This window comes from Hemitrygon akajei, chromosome 1, assembly GCF_048418815.1.
Source record: "Hemitrygon akajei chromosome 1, sHemAka1.3, whole genome shotgun sequence".
Taxonomy (NCBI): domain Eukaryota; kingdom Metazoa; phylum Chordata; class Chondrichthyes; order Myliobatiformes; family Dasyatidae; genus Hemitrygon; species Hemitrygon akajei.
The window spans coordinates 1,699,553-1,723,831 of record NC_133124.1 but is presented as its reverse complement, the minus strand read 5'-3'; the positions used below and the strand labels follow the sequence as shown (position 1 = coordinate 1,723,831).

The following is a 24,279-nucleotide window of genomic DNA, read 5'->3' as shown; positions in this document are numbered from 1 at the left end:
TGTGTTGTTGTTGGTGCTATCTAGTTTTTGTGGTGTTAGATTTGATGTTCAGGCAAGCTGCAGATTGCACTGTAGGCGTCGGTGGCTCTGTGAGGAAGCGATGGTAAAGTGAATGTTAGTCGCTACATCGAAGTGGAAAGATCAATGGAATCTGCTGTAACAATCAGTTATAAAACGAGAAGGAAGGATAATTGGTTTCACGGTGGATAATGAATTGCAGATTGAGGTCATGCAAATGGACAGTGGCAGCGAGCGTGATTACGTGTGTGAGATTGGTCGGTTAATGAGTGAGTGATTGTGTGTCTCTGAGCTGCTGATTGTGTATCGCTGAACAGTGGCAGGCATGCAATGGTGTTTGTCGGCGTGAGCAAATTATAGTATGTTAGCGGGATGTGCTGGGGAATTAGCTCAAATGGTAGAGCGCTCGCTTTGCATGCGAGAGGTAGCGAGATCGATGCTCGCATTCTCCATGGACATTTTGTATTCAGAGGAATTCGTCTCAGCAAGTGCCTGCGAAGCTTGGAATGCACCAAAGATGCGGCTGGCGGACATGGAGCGGAAAGTGTCTCAGTCGAAGGGCAGGGAGAAAATGTGGTAGGTTTGCTGCGTTGAAAGCAGATAGGAGGAAAAGCTAGATGGCAGCTGGTGTTTCAGTAATGCATGAGCTGCAGACGACTATTCAGGCATAAATCAGGTGAGTGGCTATAAGGACATTGCCCTGGTTACTGGGTGAAAAGAGAAAGCTGAGTCACCTTTTATTTGAACGGGCAAGGACGATGAAAGAGCTGTGTTGGTATCGTAGTGTACGTAGAAATGTCAGAAGCGCGGAGATATGTATCATCCCGTGACCTGTGGCCCCCAGTGCTGGAAGGACGAGATAGTTGCCATAGGCCGGGTTTTGCCATCGCTCGACAGATGCCAGGCTGAATTCTGCATAATGAGTGTCGCTTTTCCTTCGATAGCTCAGTTGGTAGAGCGGAGGACTGTAGAGGAAATGGAGTCATCCTTGGGTCGCTGGTTCGATTCCGGCTCGAAGGATCAGGTCTTCTTTTACTGCGCCCATCATCAATTGCATACCACAGAGCTTTTCGCTGGTGCGCACAAGAATGCATTCGCTACGACTCTTGACGGGACAGAAGAAACAGGCATTTGAGCACATAATAGGCAATGCCAGCATATCACTCGCTCACATTTCAGACCGCTGTTTCCTCACGCAGGCTGCCCTGACAGTAGCACAGCTCTCACCGCTCCCTGAGTAATAGAAAGATCGAAATCTGCCCTTCGTAGCAAGTGTATAGAGGAAGAGACTGACTCAAAGGCCCAGGGGGAACATCGGTGACCTCTTCGTTGGAAGACTTTTTGCGGTCACTTTAGCTTCAGCCATTCCAAAGCGGCAGAGCAAGGGATGCCAGAATCTGAATTTCGGCACATCGTTGGAGGGCACCGTATTAAGCGAAGCTAACTAGCGGTAGTGTTGTCGGCCTGTTGTACTTTTCATATATCAGGTGAGGGGCACGTCTGCCCATTTGTGTGTTGGCACAAGTCGGAAGAAAATTGTTCATTTTTCTCCAAGAGGATTGATGTGTGAGCTGCGAAATAGAAGAGGTAGCTGTACATTCAGGGACCGGATGAAGACGTTATGGCTCTTTGCACAAGGGAACTCTTGGAACAGGTTTGCGTTGTGGTTATGTACGCATTGTGTTCTCTTGCCCATCATCCGTCCAGGACAAAGGCAAATGCTCCAACGTTATCGACTTTAGTCGTTCAGCTTTTCAGCTGACTAGACACCTGGCTGCAGTTTTCCAGAAACGTCCGAGAATGCTGCATAGAAATAGGCGGCAATGGGTGATACGAGAAAGATCTCTTTGACGGCCGTGTAGATTTCCAGCAGAATGCTCAGTTGAAGATGGAGTTGTACAATCTGTCAGAAGTGGATGACGCCGCCATCTGTATGGACAGTAGACAATAGGTGCAGGAGTAGACCATTCCGCCCATTGAGCCTGCACCGCCATTCTGTCTGACCATGGCTGGTCATCCACAATCAGCACCCCGCCCCTGCCTTCTGTCCATATCCCTTGACTCTGGTATCTTTAGGAGCCCTATCTAACCCTTTCAATCGAGAGAACTGGCGTCCACTGCCTTCTGAGGCGGAGCATTGCATAGATCCGCAGCTATCGCGGTGAAAAAGTGTTTCCTCAACTATGTTTGTTAAGTGTGTTGTTGTTGGTGAAATCTTGTTTTTGAGGGGTTAGATTTCAGTTGCGGTGAATATGGATGTTCTCGAATGCGACAGATTACACGGTACGTGTGGGTGTCTCTGTGAAGAAGCGATGGTAAAGTGAATGTTAGTCGCTACATTGAACTGGAGAGATCAATTGAAACTGCTATAACAAGCAGTTGTATAAAGGGATGGAAGGATAATAGGTTTCATGGTGGATAATGAACTGCAGATTGAGGTCATGCATATTGACAGTGGCAGAGAGCGTGAGTATGTGTGTGTGACTGGTGGGTTGATGAGTGAGTGAGTGTGTGTGATTGGTGGGTTGATGAGTGAGTGACTGTAGGTGAGCTGCTGATTGTGTATCGCTGAACAGTGGCAGGCATGCAATGGTGTTTGTCGGGGTGAGCAAATTATAGTATGTTAGCGGGATGTGCTGGGGAATTAGCTCAAATGGTAGAGCGCTCGCTTAGCATGCGAGAGGTAGCGAGATCGATGCTCGCATTCTCCATGGACATTTTGTATTCAGAGGAATTCGTCTCATCAAGTGCCTGCGAAGCTTGGAATGCACCAAAGATGCGGCTGGCGGACATGGAGCGGAAAGTGTCTCAGTCGAAGGGCAGGGAGAAAATGTGGTAGGTTTGCTGCGTTGAAAGCAGATAGGAGGAAAAGCTAGCTGGCAGCTGGTGTTTCAGTAATGCATGAGCTGCAGACGACTATTCAGGCATAAATCAGGTGAGTGGCTATAAGGACATTGCCCTGGTTACTGGGTGAAAAGAGAAAGCTGAGTCACCTTTTATTTCAACGGTCAAGGACGATGAAAGAGCTGTGTTGGTATCGTAGTGTACGTAGAAATGTCAGAAGCGCGGAGATATGTATCATCCCGTGACCTGTGGCCCCCAGCGCTGGAAGGACGAGATAGTTGCCATAGGCCGGGTTTTGCCATCGCTCGACAGATGCCAGGCTGAATTCTGCATAATGAGTGTCGCTTTTCCTTCGATAGCTCAGTTGGTAGAGCGGAGGACTGTAGAGGAAATGGAGTCATCCTTAGGTCGCTGGTTCGATTCCGGCTCGAAGGATCAGGTCTTCTTTTACTGCACCCATCATCAATTGCATACCGCAGAGCTTTTCGCTGGTGCGCACAAGAATGCATTCGCTACGACTCTTGACGGGACAGAAGAAACAGGCATTTGAGCGCATAATAGGCAATGCCAGCTGTTCACTCGCTCACTTTTCAAAACGCTGTTTCCTCACGCAGGCTGCCCTGACAGTACCACAGCTCTCACCGCTCCCTGAGTAATAGAAAGATCGAAATCTGCCCTTCGTAGCAAGTGTATAGAGGAAGAGACTGACTCAAAGGCCCAGGGGGAACATCGGTGACCTCTTCGTTGGAAGACTTTTTGCGGTCACTTTAGCTTCAGCCATTCCAAAGCGGCAGAGCAAGGGATGCCAGAATCTGAATTTCGGCACATCGTTGGAGGGCACCGTATTAAGCGAAGCTAACTAGCGGTAGTGTTGTCGGCCTGTTGTACTTTTCGTATATCAGGTGAGGGGCACGTCTGCCCATTTGTGTGGTGACACAAGTCGGAGGAAAATTGTTCATTTTTCTCCAAGAGGATTGATGTGTGAGCTGCGAAATAGAAGAGGTAGCTGTACATTAAGGGACCGGATGAAGACGTTATGGCTCTTTGCACAAGGGAACTCTTGGAACAGGTTTGCGTTGTGGTTATGTACGCACTGTGTTCTCTTGCGCATCATCCGTCCAGGACAAAGGCAAACGCTCCAGTAATGATCGACTTGAGTCATTGCGCTTTTCAGCTGACTGGACATCTGGCTGCAGTTTTCCAGAAATGTCCGAGAATGCTGCATAGAAATAGGCGGCAATGGGTGATACGAGAAAGATCTCTTTGACGGCAGTGTAGATTTCCAGCAGAATGCTCAGTTGAAGGTGGAGTTGTACAATCTGTCAGAAGTGGATGACGCCGCCATCTGAATGGACAGTAGACAGTAGGTGCAGGAGTAGGCCATTCCGCCCATCGTGCCTGCACCGCCATTCTGTCTGACCATGGCTGGTCATCCACAATCAGCACCCCGTCCCTGCCTTCTGCCCATATCCCTTGACTCTGGTATCTTTAGGAGCCCTATCTAACTCTTTCAATCGAGAGAACTGGCCTCCACTGCCTTCTGAGACGGAGCATTCCATAGACCCACAGCTCTCGGGGTAAAAAAGATTTTCTTCAACTATGTTCTAAATGGCCTACCCTTTCTTAATCTCCTTATTTTATGAAGAAGTTCTGCTTGTGACATATTGGGAACCGCCGGGGCGTAGTGATGCAGTATAGGTGAATGCTGAACGTTTGCTATGTGTGTTGTTGTTGGTGCTATCTAGTTTTTGTGGTGTTAGATTTGATGTTCAGGCAAGCGGCAGATTACACTGTACGCGTCGGTGGCTCTGTGAGGAAGCGATGGTAAAGTGAATGTTAGTCGCTACATCGAAGTGGAACGATCAGTGGAATCTGCTATAACAATCAGTTATAAAACGAGAAGGAAGGATAATTGGTTTCATGGTGGATAATGAATTGCAGATTGAGGTCATGCAAATGGACAGTGGCAGCGAGCGTGATTACGTGTGTGAGATTGGTCGGTTAATGTGTGAGTGATTGTGTGTCTCTGAGCTGCTGATTGTGTATCGCTGAACAGTGGCAGGCATGCAATGGTGTTTGTCGGCGTGAGCAAATTATAGTATGTTAGCGGGATGTGCTGGGGAATTAGCTCAAATGGTAGAGCGCTCGCTTAGCATGCGAGAGGTAGCGAGATCGATGCTCGCATTCTCCATGGACATTTTGTATTCAGAGGAATTCGTCTCATCAAGTGCCTGCGAAGCTTGGAATGCACAAAAGATGCGGCTGGCGAACATGGTGCGCAAAGTGTCGCTGTCGAAGGGCAGGGAGAAAATGTGGTAGGTTTGCTGCGTTGAAAGCAGATAGGAGGAAAGGCTAGCTGGCAGCTGGTGTTTCAGTAATGCATGAGCTGCAGACGACGATTCAGGCATAAATCAGGTGAGTGGTTATAAGGACATTGCCCTGGTTACTGGGTGAAAAGAGAAAGCTGAGTCACCTTTTATTTGAACGGTCAAGGACGATGAAAGAGCTGTGTTGGTATCGTAGTGTACGTAGAAATGTCAGAAGCGCGGAGATATGTATCATCCCGTGACCTGTGGCCCCCAGTGCTGGAAGGACGAGATAGTTGCCATAGGCCGGGTTTTGCCATCGCTCGACAGATGCCAGGCTGAATTCTGCATAATGAGTGTCGCTTTTCCTTCGATAGCTCAGTTGGTAGAGCGGAGGACTGTAGAGGAAATGGAGTCATCCTTAGGTCGCTGGTTCGATTCCGGCTCGAAGGATCAGGTCTTCTTTTACTGCGCCCATCATCAATTGCATACCACAGAGCTTTTCGCTGGTGCGCACAAGAATGCATTCGCTACGACTCTTTACGGGACAGAAGAAACAGGCATTTGAGCATATAATAGGCAATGCCAGCTGTTCACTCGCTCACTTTTCAGAACGCTGTTTCCTCACGCAGGCTGCCCTGACAGTAGCACAGCTCTCACCGCTCCCTGAGTAATAGAAAGATCGAAATCTGCCCTTCGTAGCAAGTGTATAGAGGAAGAGACTGACTCAAAGGCCCAGGGGGAACATCGGTGACCTCTTCGTTGGAAGACTTTTTGCAGTCACTTTAGCTTCAGCCATTCCAAAGCGGCAGAGCAAGGGATGCCAGAATCTGAATTTCGGCACATCGTTGGAGGGCACCGTATTAAGCGAAGCTAACTAGCGGTAGTGTTGTCGGCCTGTTGTACTTTTCGTATATCAGGTGAGGGGCACGTCTGCCCATTTGTGTGGTGGCACAAGTCGGAAGAAAATTGTTCATTTTTCTCCAAGAGGATTGATGTGTGAGCTGCGAAATAGAAGAGGTAGCTGTACATTAAGGGACCGGATGAAGACGTTATGGCTCTTTGCACAAGGGAACTCTTGGAACAGGTTTGCGTTGTGGTTATGTACGCACTGTGTTCTCTTGCGCATCATCCGTCCAGGACAAAGGCAAACGCTCCAGTAATGATCGACTTGAGTCATTGCGCTTTTCAGCTGACTGGACATCTGGCTGCAGTGTTCCAGAAACGTCCGAGAATGCTGCATAGAAATAGGCGGCAATGGGTGATACGAGAAAGATCTCTTTGACGGCCGTGTAGATTTACAGCAGAATGCTCAGTTGAAGGTGGAGTTGTACAATCTGTCAGAAGTGGATGACGCCGCCATCTGAATGGACAGTAGACAGTAGGTGCAGGAGTAGGCCATTCCGCCCATCGTGCCTGCACCGCCATTCTGTCTGACCATGGCTGATCATCCACAATCAGCACCCCGTCCCTGCCTTCTGCCCATATCCCTTGACTCTGCTATCTTTAGGAGCCCTATCTAACTCTTTCAATCGAGAGAACTGGCCTCCACTGCCTTCTGAGACGGAGCATTCCATAGACCCACAGCTCTCGGGGTAAAAAAGATTTTCTTCAACTATGTTCTACATGGCCTACCCTTTCTTAATCTCCTTATTTTATGAAGAAGTTCTGCTTGTGACATATTGGGAACCGCCGGGGCGTAGTGATGCAGTATAGGTGAATGCTGAACGTTTGCTATGTGTGTTGTTGTTGGTGCTATCTAGTTTTTGTGGTGTTAGATTTGATGTTCAGGCAAGCGGCAGATTACACTGTACGCGTCGGTGGCTCTGTGAGGAAGCGATGGTAAAGTGAATGTTAGTCGCTACATCGAAGTGGAACGATCAGTGGAATCTGCTATAACAATCAGTTATAAAACGAGAAGGAAGGATAATTGGTTTCATGGTGGATAATGAATTGCAGATTGAGGTCATGCAAATGGACAGTGGCAGCGAGCGTGATTACGTGTGTGAGATTGGTCGGTTAATGTGTGAGTGATTGTGTGTCTCTGAGCTGCTGATTGTGTATCGCTGAACAGTGGCAGGCATGCAATGGTGTTTGTCGGCGTGAGCAAATTATAGTATGTTAGCGGGATGTGCTGGGGAATTAGCTCAAATGGTAGAGCGCTCGCTTAGCATGCGAGAGGTAGCGAGATCGATGCTCGCATTCTCCATGGACATTTTGTATTCAGAGGAATTCGTCTCATCAAGTGCCTGCGAAGCTTGGAATGCACAAAAGATGCGGCTGGCGAACATGGTGCGCAAAGTGTCGCTGTCGAAGGGCAGGGAGAAAATGTGGTAGGTTTGCTGCGTTGAAAGCAGATAGGAGGAAAGGCTAGCTGGCAGCTGGTGTTTCAGTAATGCATGAGCTGCAGACGACGATTCAGGCATAAATCAGGTGAGTGGTTATAAGGACATTGCCCTGGTTACTGGGTGAAAAGAGAAAGCTGAGTCACCTTTTATTTGAACGGTCAAGGACGATGAAAGAGCTGTGTTGGTATCGTAGTGTACGTAGAAATGTCAGAAGCGCGGAGATATGTATCATCCCGTGACCTGTGGCCCCCAGTGCTGGAAGGACGAGATAGTTGCCATAGGCCGGGTTTTGCCATCGCTCGACAGATGCCAGGCTGAATTCTGCATAATGAGTGTCGCTTTTCCTTCGATAGCTCAGTTGGTAGAGCGGAGGACTGTAGAGGAAATGGAGTCATCCTTAGGTCGCTGGTTCGATTCCGGCTCGAAGGATCAGGTCTTCTTTTACTGCGCCCATCATCAATTGCATACCACAGAGCTTTTCGCTGGTGCGCACAAGAATGCATTCGCTACGACTCTTGACGGGACAGAAGAAACAGGCATTTGAGCATATAATAGGCAATGCCAGCTGTTCACTCGCTCACTTTTCAGAACGCTGTTTCCTCACGCAGGCTGCCCTGACAGGAGCACAGCTCTCACCGCTCCCTGAGTAATAGAAAGATCGAAATCTGCCCTTCGTAGCAAGTGTATAGAGGAAGAGACTGACTCAAAGGCCCAGGGGGAACATCGGTGACCTCTTCGTTGGAAGACTTTTTGCGGTCACTTTAGCTTCAGCCATTCCAAAGCGGCAGAGCAAGGGATGCCAGAATCTGAATTTCGGCACATCGTTGGAGGGCACCGTATTAAGCGAAGCTAACTAGCGGTAGTGTTGTCGGCCTGTTGTACTTTTCGTATATCAGGTGAGGGGCACGTCTGCCCATTTGTGTGGTGACACAAGTCGGAGGAAAATTGTTCATTTTTCTCCAAGAGGATTGATGTGTGAGCTGCGAAATAGAAGAGGTAGCTGTACATTAAGGGACCGGATGAAGACGTTATGGCTCTTTGCACAAGGGAACTCTTGGAACAGGTTTGCGTTGTGGTTATGTACGCACTGTGTTCTCTTGCGCATCATCCGTCCAGGACAAAGGCAAACGCTCCAGTAATGATCGACTTGAGTCATTGCGCTTTTCAGCTGACTGGACATCTGGCTGCAGTTTTCCAGAAACGTCCGAGAATGCTGCATAGAAATAGGCGGCAATGGGTGATACGAGAAAGATCTCTTTGACGGCAGTGTAGATTTCCAGCAGAATGCTCAGTTGAAGGTGGAGTTGTACAATCTGTCAGAAGTGGATGACGCCGCCATCTGAATGGACAGTAGACAGTAGGTGCAGGAGTAGGCCATTCCGCCCATCGTGCCTGCACCGCCATTCTGTCTGACCATGGCTGGTCATCCACAATCAGCACCCCGTCCCTGCCTTCTGCCCATATCCCTTGACTCTGGTATCTTTAGGAGCCCTATCTAACTCTTTCAATCGAGAGAACTGGCCTCCACTGCCTTCTGAGACGGAGCATTCGATAGACCCACAGCTCTCGGGGTAAAAAAGATTTTCTTCAACTATGTTCTAAATGGCCTACCCTTTCTTAATCTCCTTATTTTATGAAGAAGTTCTGCTTGTGACATATTGGGAACCGCCGGGGCGTAGTGATGCAGTATAGGTGAATGCTGAACGTTTGCTATGTGTGTTGTTGTTGGTGCTATCTAGTTTTTGTGGTGTTAGATTTGATGTTCAGGCAAGCGGCAGATTACACTGTACGCGTCGGTGGCTCTGTGAGGAAGCGATGGTAAAGTGAATGTTAGTCGCTACATCGAAGTGGAACGATCAGTGGAATCTGCTATAACAATCAGTTATAAAACGAGAAGGAAGGATAATTGGTTTCATGGTGGATAATGAATTGCAGATTGAGGTCATGCAAATGGACAGTGGCAGCGAGCGTGATTACGTGTGTGAGATTGGTCGGTTAATGTGTGAGTGATTGTGTGTCTCTGAGCTGCTGATTGTGTATCGCTGAACAGTGGCAGGCATGCAATGGTGTTTGTCGGCGTGAGCAAATTATAGTATGTTAGCGGGATGTGCTGGGGAATTAGCTCAAATGGTAGAGCGCTCGCTTAGCATGCGAGAGGTAGCGAGATCGATGCTCGCATTCTCCATGGACATTTTGTATTCAGAGGAATTCGTCTCATCAAGTGCCTGCGAAGCTTGGAATGCACAAAAGATGCGGCTGGCGAACATGGTGCGCAAAGTGTCGCTGTCGAAGGGCAGGGAGAAAATGTGGTAGGTTTGCTGCGTTGAAAGCAGATAGGAGGAAAGGCTAGCTGGCAGCTGGTGTTTCAGTAATGCATGAGCTGCAGACGACGATTCAGGCATAAATCAGGTGAGTGGTTATAAGGACATTGCCCTGGTTACTGGGTGAAAAGAGAAAGCTGAGTCACCTTTTATTTGAACGGTCAAGGACGATGAAAGAGCTGTGTTGGTATCGTAGTGTACGTAGAAATGTCAGAAGCGCGGAGATATGTATCATCCCGTGACCTGTGGCCCCCAGTGCTGGAAGGACGAGATAGTTGCCATAGGCCGGGTTTTGCCATCGCTCGACAGATGCCAGGCTGAATTCTGCATAATGAGTGTCGCTTTTCCTTCGATAGCTCAGTTGGTAGAGCGGAGGACTGTAGAGGAAATGGAGTCATCCTTAGGTCGCTGGTTCGATTCCGGCTCGAAGGATCAGGTCTTCTTTTACTGCGCCCATCATCAATTGCATACCACAGAGCTTTTCGCTGGTGCGCACAAGAATGCATTCGCTACGACTCTTGACGGGACAGAAGAAACAGGCATTTGAGCGCATAATAGGCAATGCCAGCTGTTCACTCGCTCACTTTTCAAAACGCTGTTTCCTCACGCAGGCTGCCCTGACAGTACCACAGCTCTCACCGCTCCCTGAGTAATAGAAAGATCGAAATCTGCCCTTCGTAGCAAGTGTATAGAGGAAGAGACTGACTCAAAGGCCCAGGGGGAACATCGGTGACCTCTTCGTTGGAAGACTTTTTGCGGTCACTTTAGCTTCAGCCATTCCAAAGCGGCAGAGCAAGGGATGCCAGAATCTGAATTTCGGCACATCGTTGGAGGGCACCGTATTAAGCGAAGCTAACTAGCGGTAGTGTTGTCGGCCTGTTGTACTTTTCGTATATCAGGTGAGGGGCACGTCTGCCCATTTGTGTGGTGACACAAGTCGGAGGAAAATTGTTCATTTTTCTCCAAGAGGATTGATGTGTGAGCTGCGAAATAGAAGAGGTAGCTGTACATTAAGGGACCGGATGAAGACGTTATGGCTCTTTGCACAAGGGAACTCTTGGAACAGGTTTGCGTTGTGGTTATGTACGCACTGTGTTCTCTTGCGCATCATCCGTCCAGGACAAAGGCAAACGCTCCAGTAATGATCGACTTGAGTCATTGCGCTTTTCAGCTGACTGGACATCTGGCTGCAGTTTTCCAGAAATGTCCGAGAATGCTGCATAGAAATAGGCGGCAATGGGTGATACGAGAAAGATCTCTTTGACGGCAGTGTAGATTTCCAGCAGAATGCTCAGTTGAAGGTGGAGTTGTACAATCTGTCAGAAGTGGATGACGCCGCCATCTGAATGGACAGTAGACAGTAGGTGCAGGAGTAGGCCATTCCGCCCATCGTGCCTGCACCGCCATTCTGTCTGACCATGGCTGGTCATCCACAATCAGCACCCCGTCCCTGCCTTCTGCCCATATCCCTTGACTCTGGTATCTTTAGGAGCCCTATCTAACTCTTTCAATCGAGAGATCTGGCCTCCACTGCCTTCTGAGACGGAGCATTCCATAGACCCACAGCTCTCGGGGTAAAAAAGATTTTCTTCAACTATGTTCTAAATGGCCTACCCTTTCTTAATCTCCTTATTTTATGAAGAAGTTCTGCTTGTGACATATTGGGAACCGCCGGGGCGTAGTGATGCAGTATAGGTGAATGCTGAACGTTTGCTATGTGTGTTGTTGTTGGTGCTATCTAGTTTTTGTGGTGTTAGATTTGATGTTCAGGCAAGCGGCAGATTACACTGTACGCGTCGGTGGCTCTGTGAGGAAGCGATGGTAAAGTGAATGTTAGTCGCTACATCGAAGTGGAACGATCAGTGGAATCTGCTATAACAATCAGTTATAAAACGAGAAGGAAGGATAATTGGTTTCATGGTGGATAATGAATTGCAGATTGAGGTCATGCAAATGGACAGTGGCAGCGAGCGTGATTACGTGTGTGAGATTGGTCGGTTAATGTGTGAGTGATTGTGTGTCTCTGAGCTGCTGATTGTGTATCGCTGAACAGTGGCAGGCATGCAATGGTGTTTGTCGGCGTGAGCAAATTATAGTATGTTAGCGGGATGTGCTGGGGAATTAGCTCAAATGGTAGAGCGCTCGCTTAGCATGCGAGAGGTAGCGAGATCGATGCTCGCATTCTCCATGGACATTTTGTATTCAGAGGAATTCGTCTCATCAAGTGCCTGCGAAGCTTGGAATGCACAAAAGATGCGGCTGGCGAACATGGTGCGCAAAGTGTCGCTGTCGAAGGGCAGGGAGAAAATGTGGTAGGTTTGCTGCGTTGAAAGCAGATAGGAGGAAAGGCTAGCTGGCAGCTGGTGTTTCAGTAATGCATGAGCTGCAGACGACGATTCAGGCATAAATCAGGTGAGTGGTTATAAGGACATTGCCCTGGTTACTGGGTGAAAAGAGAAAGCTGAGTCACCTTTTATTTGAACGGTCAAGGACGATGAAAGAGCTGTGTTGGTATCGTAGTGTACGTAGAAATGTCAGAAGCGCGGAGATATGTATCATCCCGTGACCTGTGGCCCCCAGTGCTGGAAGGACGAGATAGTTGCCATAGGCCGGGTTTTGCCATCGCTCGACAGATGCCAGGCTGAATTCTGCATAATGAGTGTCGCTTTTCCTTCGATAGCTCAGTTGGTAGAGCGGAGGACTGTAGAGGAAATGGAGTCATCCTTAGGTCGCTGGTTCGATTCCGGCTCGAAGGATCAGGTCTTCTTTTACTGCGCCCATCATCAATTGCATACCACAGAGCTTTTCGCTGGTGCGCACAAGAATGCATTCGCTACGACTCTTTACGGGACAGAAGAAACAGGCATTTGAGCATATAATAGGCAATGCCAGCTGTTCACTCGCTCACTTTTCAGAACGCTGTTTCCTCACGCAGGCTGCCCTGACAGTAGCACAGCTCTCACCGCTCCCTGAGTAATAGAAAGATCGAAATCTGCCCTTCGTAGCAAGTGTATAGAGGAAGAGACTGACTCAAAGGCCCAGGGGGAACATCGGTGACCTCTTCGTTGGAAGACTTTTTGCAGTCACTTTAGCTTCAGCCATTCCAAAGCGGCAGAGCAAGGGATGCCAGAATCTGAATTTCGGCACATCGTTGGAGGGCACCGTATTAAGCGAAGCTAACTAGCGGTAGTGTTGTCGGCCTGTTGTACTTTTCGTATATCAGGTGAGGGGCACGTCTGCCCATTTGTGTGGTGGCACAAGTCGGAAGAAAATTGTTCATTTTTCTCCAAGAGGATTGATGTGTGAGCTGCGAAATAGAAGAGGTAGCTGTACATTAAGGGACCGGATGAAGACGTTATGGCTCTTTGCACAAGGGAACTCTTGGAACAGGTTTGCGTTGTGGTTATGTACGCACTGTGTTCTCTTGCGCATCATCCGTCCAGGACAAAGGCAAACGCTCCAGTAATGATCGACTTGAGTCATTGCGCTTTTCAGCTGACTGGACATCTGGCTGCAGTGTTCCAGAAACGTCCGAGAATGCTGCATAGAAATAGGCGGCAATGGGTGATACGAGAAAGATCTCTTTGACGGCCGTGTAGATTTACAGCAGAATGCTCAGTTGAAGGTGGAGTTGTACAATCTGTCAGAAGTGGATGACGCCGCCATCTGAATGGACAGTAGACAGTAGGTGCAGGAGTAGGCCATTCCGCCCATCGTGCCTGCACCGCCATTCTGTCTGACCATGGCTGATCATCCACAATCAGCACCCCGTCCCTGCCTTCTGCCCATATCCCTTGACTCTGCTATCTTTAGGAGCCCTATCTAACTCTTTCAATCGAGAGAACTGGCCTCCACTGCCTTCTGAGACGGAGCATTCCATAGACCCACAGCTCTCGGGGTAAAAAAGATTTTCTTCAACTATGTTCTACATGGCCTACCCTTTCTTAATCTCCTTATTTTATGAAGAAGTTCTGCTTGTGACATATTGGGAACCGCCGGGGCGTAGTGATGCAGTATAGGTGAATGCTGAACGTTTGCTATGTGTGTTGTTGTTGGTGCTATCTAGTTTTTGTGGTGTTAGATTTGATGTTCAGGCAAGCGGCAGATTACACTGTACGCGTCGGTGGCTCTGTGAGGAAGCGATGGTAAAGTGAATGTTAGTCGCTACATCGAAGTGGAACGATCAGTGGAATCTGCTATAACAATCAGTTATAAAACGAGAAGGAAGGATAATTGGTTTCATGGTGGATAATGAATTGCAGATTGAGGTCATGCAAATGGACAGTGGCAGCGAGCGTGATTACGTGTGTGAGATTGGTCGGTTAATGTGTGAGTGATTGTGTGTCTCTGAGCTGCTGATTGTGTATCGCTGAACAGTGGCAGGCATGCAATGGTGTTTGTCGGCGTGAGCAAATTATAGTATGTTAGCGGGATGTGCTGGGGAATTAGCTCAAATGGTAGAGCGCTCGCTTAGCATGCGAGAGGTAGCGAGATCGATGCTCGCATTCTCCATGGACATTTTGTATTCAGAGGAATTCGTCTCATCAAGTGCCTGCGAAGCTTGGAATGCACAAAAGATGCGGCTGGCGAACATGGTGCGCAAAGTGTCGCTGTCGAAGGGCAGGGAGAAAATGTGGTAGGTTTGCTGCGTTGAAAGCAGATAGGAGGAAAGGCTAGCTGGCAGCTGGTGTTTCAGTAATGCATGAGCTGCAGACGACGATTCAGGCATAAATCAGGTGAGTGGTTATAAGGACATTGCCCTGGTTACTGGGTGAAAAGAGAAAGCTGAGTCACCTTTTATTTGAACGGTCAAGGACGATGAAAGAGCTGTGTTGGTATCGTAGTGTACGTAGAAATGTCAGAAGCGCGGAGATATGTATCATCCCGTGACCTGTGGCCCCCAGTGCTGGAAGGACGAGATAGTTGCCATAGGCCGGGTTTTGCCATCGCTCGACAGATGCCAGGCTGAATTCTGCATAATGAGTGTCGCTTTTCCTTCGATAGCTCAGTTGGTAGAGCGGAGGACTGTAGAGGAAATGGAGTCATCCTTAGGTCGCTGGTTCGATTCCGGCTCGAAGGATCAGGTCTTCTTTTACTGCGCCCATCATCAATTGCATACCACAGAGCTTTTCGCTGGTGCGCACAAGAATGCATTCGCTACGACTCTTGACGGGACAGAAGAAACAGGCATTTGAGCGCATAATAGGCAATGCCAGCTGTTCACTCGCTCACTTTTCAAAACGCTGTTTCCTCACGCAGGCTGCCCTGACAGTACCACAGCTCTCACCGCTCCCTGAGTAATAGAAAGATCGAAATCTGCCCTTCGTAGCAAGTGTATAGAGGAAGAGACTGACTCAAAGGCCCAGGGGGAACATCGGTGACCTCTTCGTTGGAAGACTTTTTGCGGTCACTTTAGCTTCAGCCATTCCAAAGCGGCAGAGCAAGGGATGCCAGAATCTGAATTTCGGCACATCGTTGGAGGGCACCGTATTAAGCGAAGCTAACTAGCGGTAGTGTTGTCGGCCTGTTGTACTTTTCGTATATCAGGTGAGGGGCACGTCTGCCCATTTGTGTGGTGACACAAGTCGGAGGAAAATTGTTCATTTTTCTCCAAGAGGATTGATGTGTGAGCTGCGAAATAGAAGAGGTAGCTGTACATTAAGGGACCGGATGAAGACGTTATGGCTCTTTGCACAAGGGAACTCTTGGAACAGGTTTGCGTTGTGGTTATGTACGCACTGTGTTCTCTTGCGCATCATCCGTCCAGGACAAAGGCAAACGCTCCAGTAATGATCGACTTGAGTCATTGCGCTTTTCAGCTGACTGGACATCTGGCTGCAGTTTTCCAGAAACGTCCGAGAATGCTGCATAGAAATAGGCGGCAATGGGTGATACGAGAAAGATCTCTTTGACGGCAGTGTAGATTTCCAGCAGAATGCTCAGTTGAAGGTGGAGTTGTACAATCTGTCAGAAGTGGATGACGCCGCCATCTGAATGGACAGTAGACAGTAGGTGCAGGAGTAGGCCATTCCGCCCATCGTGCCTGCACCGCCATTCTGTCTGACCATGGCTGGTCATCCACAATCAGCACCCCGTCCCTGCCTTCTGCCCATATCCCTTGACTCTGGTATCTTTAGGAGCCCTATCTAACTCTTTCAATCGAGAGAACTGGCCTCCACTGCCTTCTGAGACGGAGCATTCGATAGACCCACAGCTCTCGGGGTAAAAAAGATTTTCTTCAACTATGTTCTAAATGGCCTACCCTTTCTTAATCTCCTTATTTTATGAAGAAGTTCTGCTTGTGACATATTGGGAACCGCCGGGGCGTAGTGATGCAGTATAGGTGAATGCTGAACGTTTGCTATGTGTGTTGTTGTTGGTGCTATCTAGTTTTTGTGGTGTTAGATTTGATGTTCAGGCAAGCGGCAGATTACACTGTACGCGTCGGTGGCTCTGTGAGGAAGCGATGGTAAAGTGAATGTTAGTCGCTACATCGAAGTGGAACGATCAGTGGAATCTGCTATAACAATCAGTTATAAAACGAGAAGGAAGGATAATTGGTTTCATGGTGGATAATGAATTGCAGATTGAGGTCATGCAAATGGACAGTGGCAGCGAGCGTGATTACGTGTGTGAGATTGGTCGGTTAATGTGTGAGTGATTGTGTGTCTCTGAGCTGCTGATTGTGTATCGCTGAACAGTGGCAGGCATGCAATGGTGTTTGTCGGCGTGAGCAAATTATAGTATGTTAGCGGGATGTGCTGGGGAATTAGCTCAAATGGTAGAGCGCTCGCTTAGCATGCGAGAGGTAGCGAGATCGATGCTCGCATTCTCCATGGACATTTTGTATTCAGAGGAATTCGTCTCATCAAGTGCCTGCGAAGCTTGGAATGCACAAAAGATGCGGCTGGCGAACATGGTGCGCAAAGTGTCGCTGTCGAAGGGCAGGGAGAAAATGTGGTAGGTTTGCTGCGTTGAAAGCAGATAGGAGGAAAGGCTAGCTGGCAGCTGGTGTTTCAGTAATGCATGAGCTGCAGACGACGATTCAGGCATAAATCAGGTGAGTGGTTATAAGGACATTGCCCTGGTTACTGGGTGAAAAGAGAAAGCTGAGTCACCTTTTATTTGAACGGTCAAGGACGATGAAAGAGCTGTGTTGGTATCGTAGTGTACGTAGAAATGTCAGAAGCGCGGAGATATGTATCATCCCGTGACCTGTGGCCCCCAGTGCTGGAAGGACGAGATAGTTGCCATAGGCCGGGTTTTGCCATCGCTCGACAGATGCCAGGCTGAATTCTGCATAATGAGTGTCGCTTTTCCTTCGATAGCTCAGTTGGTAGAGCGGAGGACTGTAGAGGAAATGGAGTCATCCTTAGGTCGCTGGTTCGATTCCGGCTCGAAGGATCAGGTCTTCTTTTACTGCGCCCATCATCAATTGCATACCACAGAGCTTTTCGCTGGTGCGCACAAGAATGCATTCGCTACGACTCTTTACGGGACAGAAGAAACAGGCATTTGAGCATATAATAGGCAATGCCAGCTGTTCACTCGCTCACTTTTCAGAACGCTGTTTCCTCACGCAGGCTGCCCTGACAGTAGCACAGCTCTCACCGCTCCCTGAGTAATAGAAAGATCGAAATCTGCCCTTCGTAGCAAGTGTATAGAGGAAGAGACTGACTCAAAGGCCCAGGGGGAACATCGGTGACCTCTTCGTTGGAAGACTTTTTGCAGTCACTTTAGCTTCAGCCATTCCAAAGCGGCAGAGCAAGGGATGCCAGAATCTGAATTTCGGCACATCGTTGGAGGGCACCGTATTAAGCGAAGCTAACTAGCGGTAGTGTTGTCGGCCTGTTGTACTTTTCGTATATCAGGTGAGGGGCACGTCTGCCCATTTGTGTGGTGGCACAAGTCGGAAGAAAATTGTTCATTTTTCTCCAAGAGGATTGATGTGTGAGCTGCGAAATAGAAGAGGTAGCTGTACATTAAGGGACCGGATGAAGACGTTATGGCTCTTTGCACAAGGGAACTCTTGGAACAGGTTTGCGTTGTGGTTATGTACGCACTGTGTTCTCTTGCGCATCATCCGTCCAGGACAAAGGCAAACGCTCCAGTAATGATCGACTTGAGTCATTGCGCTTTTCAGCTGACTGGACATCTGGCTGCAGTGTTCCAGAAACGTCCGAGAATGCTGCATAGAAATAGGCGGCAATGGGTGATACGAGAAAGATCTCTTTGACGGCCGTGTAGATTTACAGCAGAATGCTCAGTTGAAGGTGGAGTTGTACAATCTGTCAGAAGTGGATGACGCCGCCATCTGAATGGACAGTAGACAGTAGGTGCAGGAGTAGGCCATTCCGCCCATCGTGCCTGCACCGCCATTCTGTCTGACCATGGCTGATCATCCACAATCAGCACCCCGTCCCTGCCTTCTGCCCATATCCCTTGACTCTGCTATCTTTAGGAGCCCTATCTAACTCTTTCAATCGAGAGAACTGGCCTCCACTGCCTTCTGAGACGGAGCATTCCATAGACCCACAGCTCTCGGGGTAAAAAAGATTTTCTTCAACTATGTTCTACATGGCCTACCCTTTCTTAATCTCCTTATTTTATGAAGAAGTTCTGCTTGTGACATATTGGGAACCGCCGGGGCGTAGTGATGCAGTATAGGTGAATGCTGAACGTTTGCTATGTGTGTTGTTGTTGGTGCTATCTAGTTTTTGTGGTGTTAGATTTGATGTTCAGGCAAGCGGCAGATTACACTGTACGCGTCGGTGGCTCTGTGAGGAAGCGATGGTAAAGTGAATGTTAGTCGCTACATCGAAGTGGAACGATCAGTGGAATCTGCTATAACAATCAGTTATAAAACGAGAAGGAAGGATAATTGGTTTCATGGTGGATAATGAATTGCAGATTGAGGTCATGCAAATGGACAGTGGCAGCGAGCGTGATTACGTGTGTGAGATTGGTCGGTTAATGTGTGAGTGATTGTGTGTCTCTGAGCTGCTGATTGTGTATCGCTGAACAGTGGCAGGCATGCAATGGTGTTTGTCGGCGTGAGCAAATTATAGTATGTTAGCGGGATGTGCTGGGGAATTAGCTCAAATGGTAGAGCGCTCGCTTAGCATGCGAGAGGTAGCGAGATCGATGCTCGCATTCTCCATGGACATTTTGTATTCAGAGGAATTCGTCTCATCAAGTGCCTGCGAAGCTTGGAATGCACAAAAGATGCGGCTGGCGAACATGGTGCGCAAAGTGTCGCTGTCGAAGGGCAGGGAGAAAATGTGGTAGGTTTGCTGCGTTGAAAGCAGATAGGAGGAAAGGCTAGCTGGCAGCTGGTGTTTCAGTAATGCATGAGCTGCAGACGACGATTCAGGCATAAATCAGGTGAGTGGTTATAAGGACATTGCCCTGGTTACTGGGTGAAAAGAGAAAGCTGAGTCACCTTTTATTTGAACGGTCAAGGACGATGAAAGAGCTGTGTTGGTATCGTAGTGTACGTAGAAATGTCAGAAGCGCGGAGATATGTATCATCCCGTGACCTGTGGCCCCCAGTGCTGGAAGGACGAGATAGTTGCCATAGGCCGGGTTTTGCCATCGCTCGACAGATGCCAGGCTGAATTCTGCATAATGAGTGTCGCTTTTCCTTCGATAGCTCAGTTGGTAGAGCGGAGGACTGTAGAGGAAATGGAGTCATCCTTAGGTCGCTGGTTCGATTCCGGCTCGAAGGATCAGGTCTTCTTTTACTGCGCCCATCATCAATTGCATACCACAGAGCTTTTCGCTGGTGCGCACAAGAATGCATTCGCTACGACTCTTGACGGGACAGAAGAAACAGGCATTTGAGCGCATAATAGGCAATGCCAGCTGTTCACTCGCTCACTTTTCAAAACGCTGTTTCCTCACGCAGGCTGCCCTGACAGTACCACAGCTCTCACCGCTCCCTGAGTAATAGAAAGATCGAAATCTGCCCTTCGTAGCAAGTGTATAGAGGAAGAGACTGACTCAAAGGCCCAGGGGGAACATCGGTGACCTCTTCGTTGGAAGACTTTTTGCGGTCACTTTAGCTTCAGCCATTCCAAAGCGGCAGAGCAAGGGATGCCAGAATCTGAATTTCGGCACATCGTTGGAGGGCACCGTATTAAGCGAAGCTAACTAGCGGTAGTGTTGTCGGCCTGTTGTACTTTTCGTATATCAGGTGAGGGGCACGTCTGCCCATTTGTGTGGTGACACAAGTCGGAGGAAAATTGTTCATTTTTCTCCAAGAGGATTGATGTGTGAGCTGCGAAATAGAAGAGGTAGCTGTACATTAAGGGACCGGATGAAGACGTTATGGCTCTTTGCACAAGGGAACTCTTGGAACAGGTTTGCGTTGTGGTTATGTACGCACTGTGTTCTCTTGCGCATCATCCGTCCAGGACAAAGGCAAACGCTCCAGTAATGATCGACTTGAGTCATTGCGCTTTTCAGCTGACTGGACATCTGGCTGCAGTTTTCCAGAAACGTCCGAGAATGCTGCATAGAAATAGGCGGCAATGGGTGATACGAGAAAGATCTCTTTGACGGCAGTGTAGATTTCCAGCAGAATGCTCAGTTGAAGGTGGAGTTGTACAATCTGTCAGAAGTGGATGACGCCGCCATCTGAATGGACAGTAGACAGTAGGTGCAGGAGTAGGCCATTCCGCCCATCGTGCCTGCACCGCCATTCTGTCTGACCATGGCTGGTCATCCACAATCAGCACCCCGTCCCTGCCTTCTGCCCATATCCCTTGACTCTGGTATCTTTAGGAGCCCTATCTAACTCTTTCAATCGAGAGAACTGGCCTCCACTGCCTTCTGAGACGGAGCATTCGATAGACCCACAGCTCTCGGGGTAAAAAAGATTTTCTTCAACTATGTTCTAAATGGCCTACCCTTTCTTAATCTCCTTATTTTATGAAGAAGTTCTGCTTGTGACATATTGGGAACCGCCGGGGCGTAGTGATGCAGTATAGGTGAATGCTGAACGTTTGCTATGTGTGTTGTTGTTGGTGCTATCTAGTTTTTGTGGTGTTAGATTTGATGTTCAGGCAAGCGGCAGATTACACTGTACGCGTCGGTGGCTCTGTGAGGAAGCGATGGTAAAGTGAATGTTAGTCGCTACATCGAAGTGGAACGATCAGTGGAATCTGCTATAACAATCAGTTATAAAACGAGAAGGAAGGATAATTGGTTTCATGGTGGATAATGAATTGCAGATTGAGGTCATGCAAATGGACAGTGGCAGCGAGCGTGATTACGTGTGTGAGATTGGTCGGTTAATGTGTGAGTGATTGTGTGTCTCTGAGCTGCTGATTGTGTATCGCTGAACAGTGGCAGGCATGCAATGGTGTTTGTCGGCGTGAGCAAATTATAGTATGTTAGCGGGATGTGCTGGGGAATTAGCTCAAATGGTAGAGCGCTCGCTTAGCATGCGAGAGGTAGCGAGATCGATGCTCGCATTCTCCATGGACATTTTGTATTCAGAGGAATTCGTCTCATCAAGTGCCTGCGAAGCTTGGAATGCACAAAAGATGCGGCTGGCGAACATGGTGCGCAAAGTGTCGCTGTCGAAGGGCAGGGAGAAAATGTGGTAGGTTTGCTGCGTTGAAAGCAGATAGGAGGAAAGGCTAGCTGGCAGCTGGTGTTTCAGTAATGCATGAGCTGCAGACGACGATTCAGGCATAAATCAGGTGAGTGGTTATAAGGACATTGCCCTGGTTACTGGGTGAAAAGAGAAAGCTGAGTCACCTTTTATTTGAACGGTCAAGGACGATGAAAGAGCTGTGTTGGTATCGTAGTGTACGTAGAAATGTCAGAAGCGCGGAGATATGTATCATCCCGTGACCTGTGGCCCCCAGTGCTGGAAGGACGAGATAGTTGCCATAGGCCGGGTTTTGCCATCGCTCGACAGATGCCAGGCTGAATTCTGCATAATGAGTGTCGCTTTTCCTTCGATAGCTCAGTTGGTAGAGCGGAGGACTGTAGAGGAAATGGAGTCATCCTTAGGTCGCTGGTTCGATTCCGGCTCGAAGGATCAGGTCTTCTTTTACTGCGCCCATCATCAATTGCATACCACAGAGCTTTTCGCTGGTGCGCACAAGAATGCATTCGCTACGACTCTTGACGGGACAGAAGAAACAGGCATTTGAGCATATAATAGGCAATGCCAGCTGTTCACTCGCTCACTTTTCAGAACGCTGTTTCCTCACGCAGGCTGCCCTGACAGGAGCACAGCTCTCACCGCTCCCTGAGTAATAGAAAGATCGAAATCTGCCCTTCGTAGCAAGTGTATAGAGGAAGAGACTGACTCAAAGGCCCAGGGGGAACATCGGTGACCTCTTCGTTGGAAGACTTTTTGCAGTCACTTTAGCTTCAGCCATTCCAAAGCGGCAGAGCAAGGGATGCCAGAATCTGAATTTCGGCACATCGTTGGAGGGCACCGTATTAAGCGAAGCTAACTAGCGGTAGTGTTGTCGGCCTGTTGTACTTTTCGTATATCAGGTGAGGGGCACGTCTGCCCATTTGTGTGGTGGCACAAGTCGGAAGAAAATTGTTCATTTTTCTCCAAGAGGATTGATGTGTGAGCTGCGAAATAGAAGAGGTAGCTGTACATTAAGGGACCGGATGAAGACGTTATGGCTCTTTGCACAAGGGAACTCTTGGAACAGGTTTGCGTTGTGGTTATGTACGCACTGTGTTCTCTTGCGCATCATCCGTCCAGGACAAAGGCAAACGCTCCAGTAATGATCGACTTGAGTCATTGCGCTTTTCAGCTGACTGGACATCTGGCTGCAGTGTTCCAGAAACGTCCGAGAATGCTGCATAGAAATAGGCGGCAATGGGTGATACGAGAAAGATCTCTTTGACGGCCGTGTAGATTTACAGCAGAATGCTCAGTTGAAGGTGGAGTTGTACAATCTGTCAGAAGTGGATGACGCCGCCATCTGAATGGACAGTAGACAGTAGGTGCAGGAGTAGGCCATTCCGCCCATCGTGCCTGCACCGCCATTCTGTCTGACCATGGCTGATCATCCACAATCAGCACCCCGTCCCTGCCTTCTGCCCATATCCCTTGACTCTGCTATCTTTAGGAGCCCTATCTAACTCTTTCAATCGAGAGAACTGGCCTCCACTGCCTTCTGAGACGGAGCATTCCATAGACCCACAGCTCTCGGGGTAAAAAAGATTTTCTTCAACTATGTTCTACATGGCCTACCCTTTCTTAATCTCCTTATTTTATGAAGAAGTTCTGCTTGTGACATATTGGGAACCGCCGGGGCGTAGTGATGCAGTATAGGTGAATGCTGAACGTTTGCTATGTGTGTTGTTGTTGGTGCTATCTAGTTTTTGTGGTGTTAGATTTGATGTTCAGGCAAGCGGCAGATTACACTGTACGCGTCGGTGGCTCTGTGAGGAAGCGATGGTAAAGTGAATGTTAGTCGCTACATCGAAGTGGAACGATCAGTGGAATCTGCTATAACAATCAGTTATAAAACGAGAAGGAAGGATAATTGGTTTCATGGTGGATAATGAATTGCAGATTGAGGTCATGCAAATGGACAGTGGCAGCGAGCGTGATTACGTGTGTGAGATTGGTCGGTTAATGTGTGAGTGATTGTGTGTCTCTGAGCTGCTGATTGTGTATCGCTGAACAGTGGCAGGCATGCAATGGTGTTTGTCGGCGTGAGCAAATTATAGTATGTTAGCGGGATGTGCTGGGGAATTAGCTCAAATGGTAGAGCGCTCGCTTAGCATGCGAGAGGTAGCGAGATCGATGCTCGCATTCTCCATGGACATTTTGTATTCAGAGGAATTCGTCTCATCAAGTGCCTGCGAAGCTTGGAATGCACAAAAGATGCGGCTGGCGAACATGGTGCGCAAAGTGTCGCTGTCGAAGGGCAGGGAGAAAATGTGGTAGGTTTGCTGCGTTGAAAGCAGATAGGAGGAAAGGCTAGCTGGCAGCTGGTGTTTCAGTAATGCATGAGCTGCAGACGACGATTCAGGCATAAATCAGGTGAGTGGTTATAAGGACATTGCCCTGGTTACTGGGTGAAAAGAGAAAGCTGAGTCACCTTTTATTTGAACGGTCAAGGACGATGAAAGAGCTGTGTTGGTATCGTAGTGTACGTAGAAATGTCAGAAGCGCGGAGATATGTATCATCCCGTGACCTGTGGCCCCCAGTGCTGGAAGGACGAGATAGTTGCCATAGGCCGGGTTTTGCCATCGCTCGACAGATGCCAGGCTGAATTCTGCATAATGAGTGTCGCTTTTCCTTCGATAGCTCAGTTGGTAGAGCGGAGGACTGTAGAGGAAATGGAGTCATCCTTAGGTCGCTGGTTCGATTCCGGCTCGAAGGATCAGGTCTTCTTTTACTGCGCCCATCATCAATTGCATACCACAGAGCTTTTCGCTGGTGCGCACAA

At 48.6% G+C, this 24,279-nt stretch overlaps 9 non-coding genes across 9 annotated transcripts; all 9 read left to right on the top strand.

Moving 5' to 3' along the window:
* Positions 1–397: 397 nt before the first annotated feature.
* Positions 398–470, top strand: trnaa-ugc (transfer RNA alanine (anticodon UGC)). The gene has a single exon. It is a non-coding gene; the product is annotated as a tRNA-Ala (tRNA).
* Positions 471–7,304: 6,834 nt separating this feature from the next.
* Positions 7,305–7,377, top strand: trnaa-agc (transfer RNA alanine (anticodon AGC)). Its single transcript has one exon. It is a non-coding gene; the product is annotated as a tRNA-Ala (tRNA).
* A 2,251-nt stretch (positions 7,378–9,628) lies between these two features.
* trnaa-agc (transfer RNA alanine (anticodon AGC)) lies at positions 9,629–9,701 on the top strand. The gene has a single exon. It is a non-coding gene; the product is annotated as a tRNA-Ala (tRNA).
* Positions 9,702–11,952: 2,251 nt separating this feature from the next.
* Positions 11,953–12,025, top strand: trnaa-agc (transfer RNA alanine (anticodon AGC)). The gene has a single exon. It is a non-coding gene; the product is annotated as a tRNA-Ala (tRNA).
* Positions 12,026–14,276: 2,251 nt separating this feature from the next.
* Positions 14,277–14,349, top strand: trnaa-agc (transfer RNA alanine (anticodon AGC)). Its single transcript has one exon. It is a non-coding gene; the product is annotated as a tRNA-Ala (tRNA).
* Positions 14,350–16,600: 2,251 nt separating this feature from the next.
* trnaa-agc (transfer RNA alanine (anticodon AGC)) lies at positions 16,601–16,673 on the top strand. The gene has a single exon. It is a non-coding gene; the product is annotated as a tRNA-Ala (tRNA).
* A 2,251-nt stretch (positions 16,674–18,924) lies between these two features.
* Positions 18,925–18,997, top strand: trnaa-agc (transfer RNA alanine (anticodon AGC)). Its single transcript has one exon. It is a non-coding gene; the product is annotated as a tRNA-Ala (tRNA).
* A 2,251-nt stretch (positions 18,998–21,248) lies between these two features.
* On the top strand, positions 21,249–21,321 carry trnaa-agc (transfer RNA alanine (anticodon AGC)). Its single transcript has one exon. It is a non-coding gene; the product is annotated as a tRNA-Ala (tRNA).
* Positions 21,322–23,572: 2,251 nt separating this feature from the next.
* trnaa-agc (transfer RNA alanine (anticodon AGC)) lies at positions 23,573–23,645 on the top strand. Its single transcript has one exon. It is a non-coding gene; the product is annotated as a tRNA-Ala (tRNA).
* The last annotated feature ends 634 nt before the right edge of the window (positions 23,646–24,279 follow it).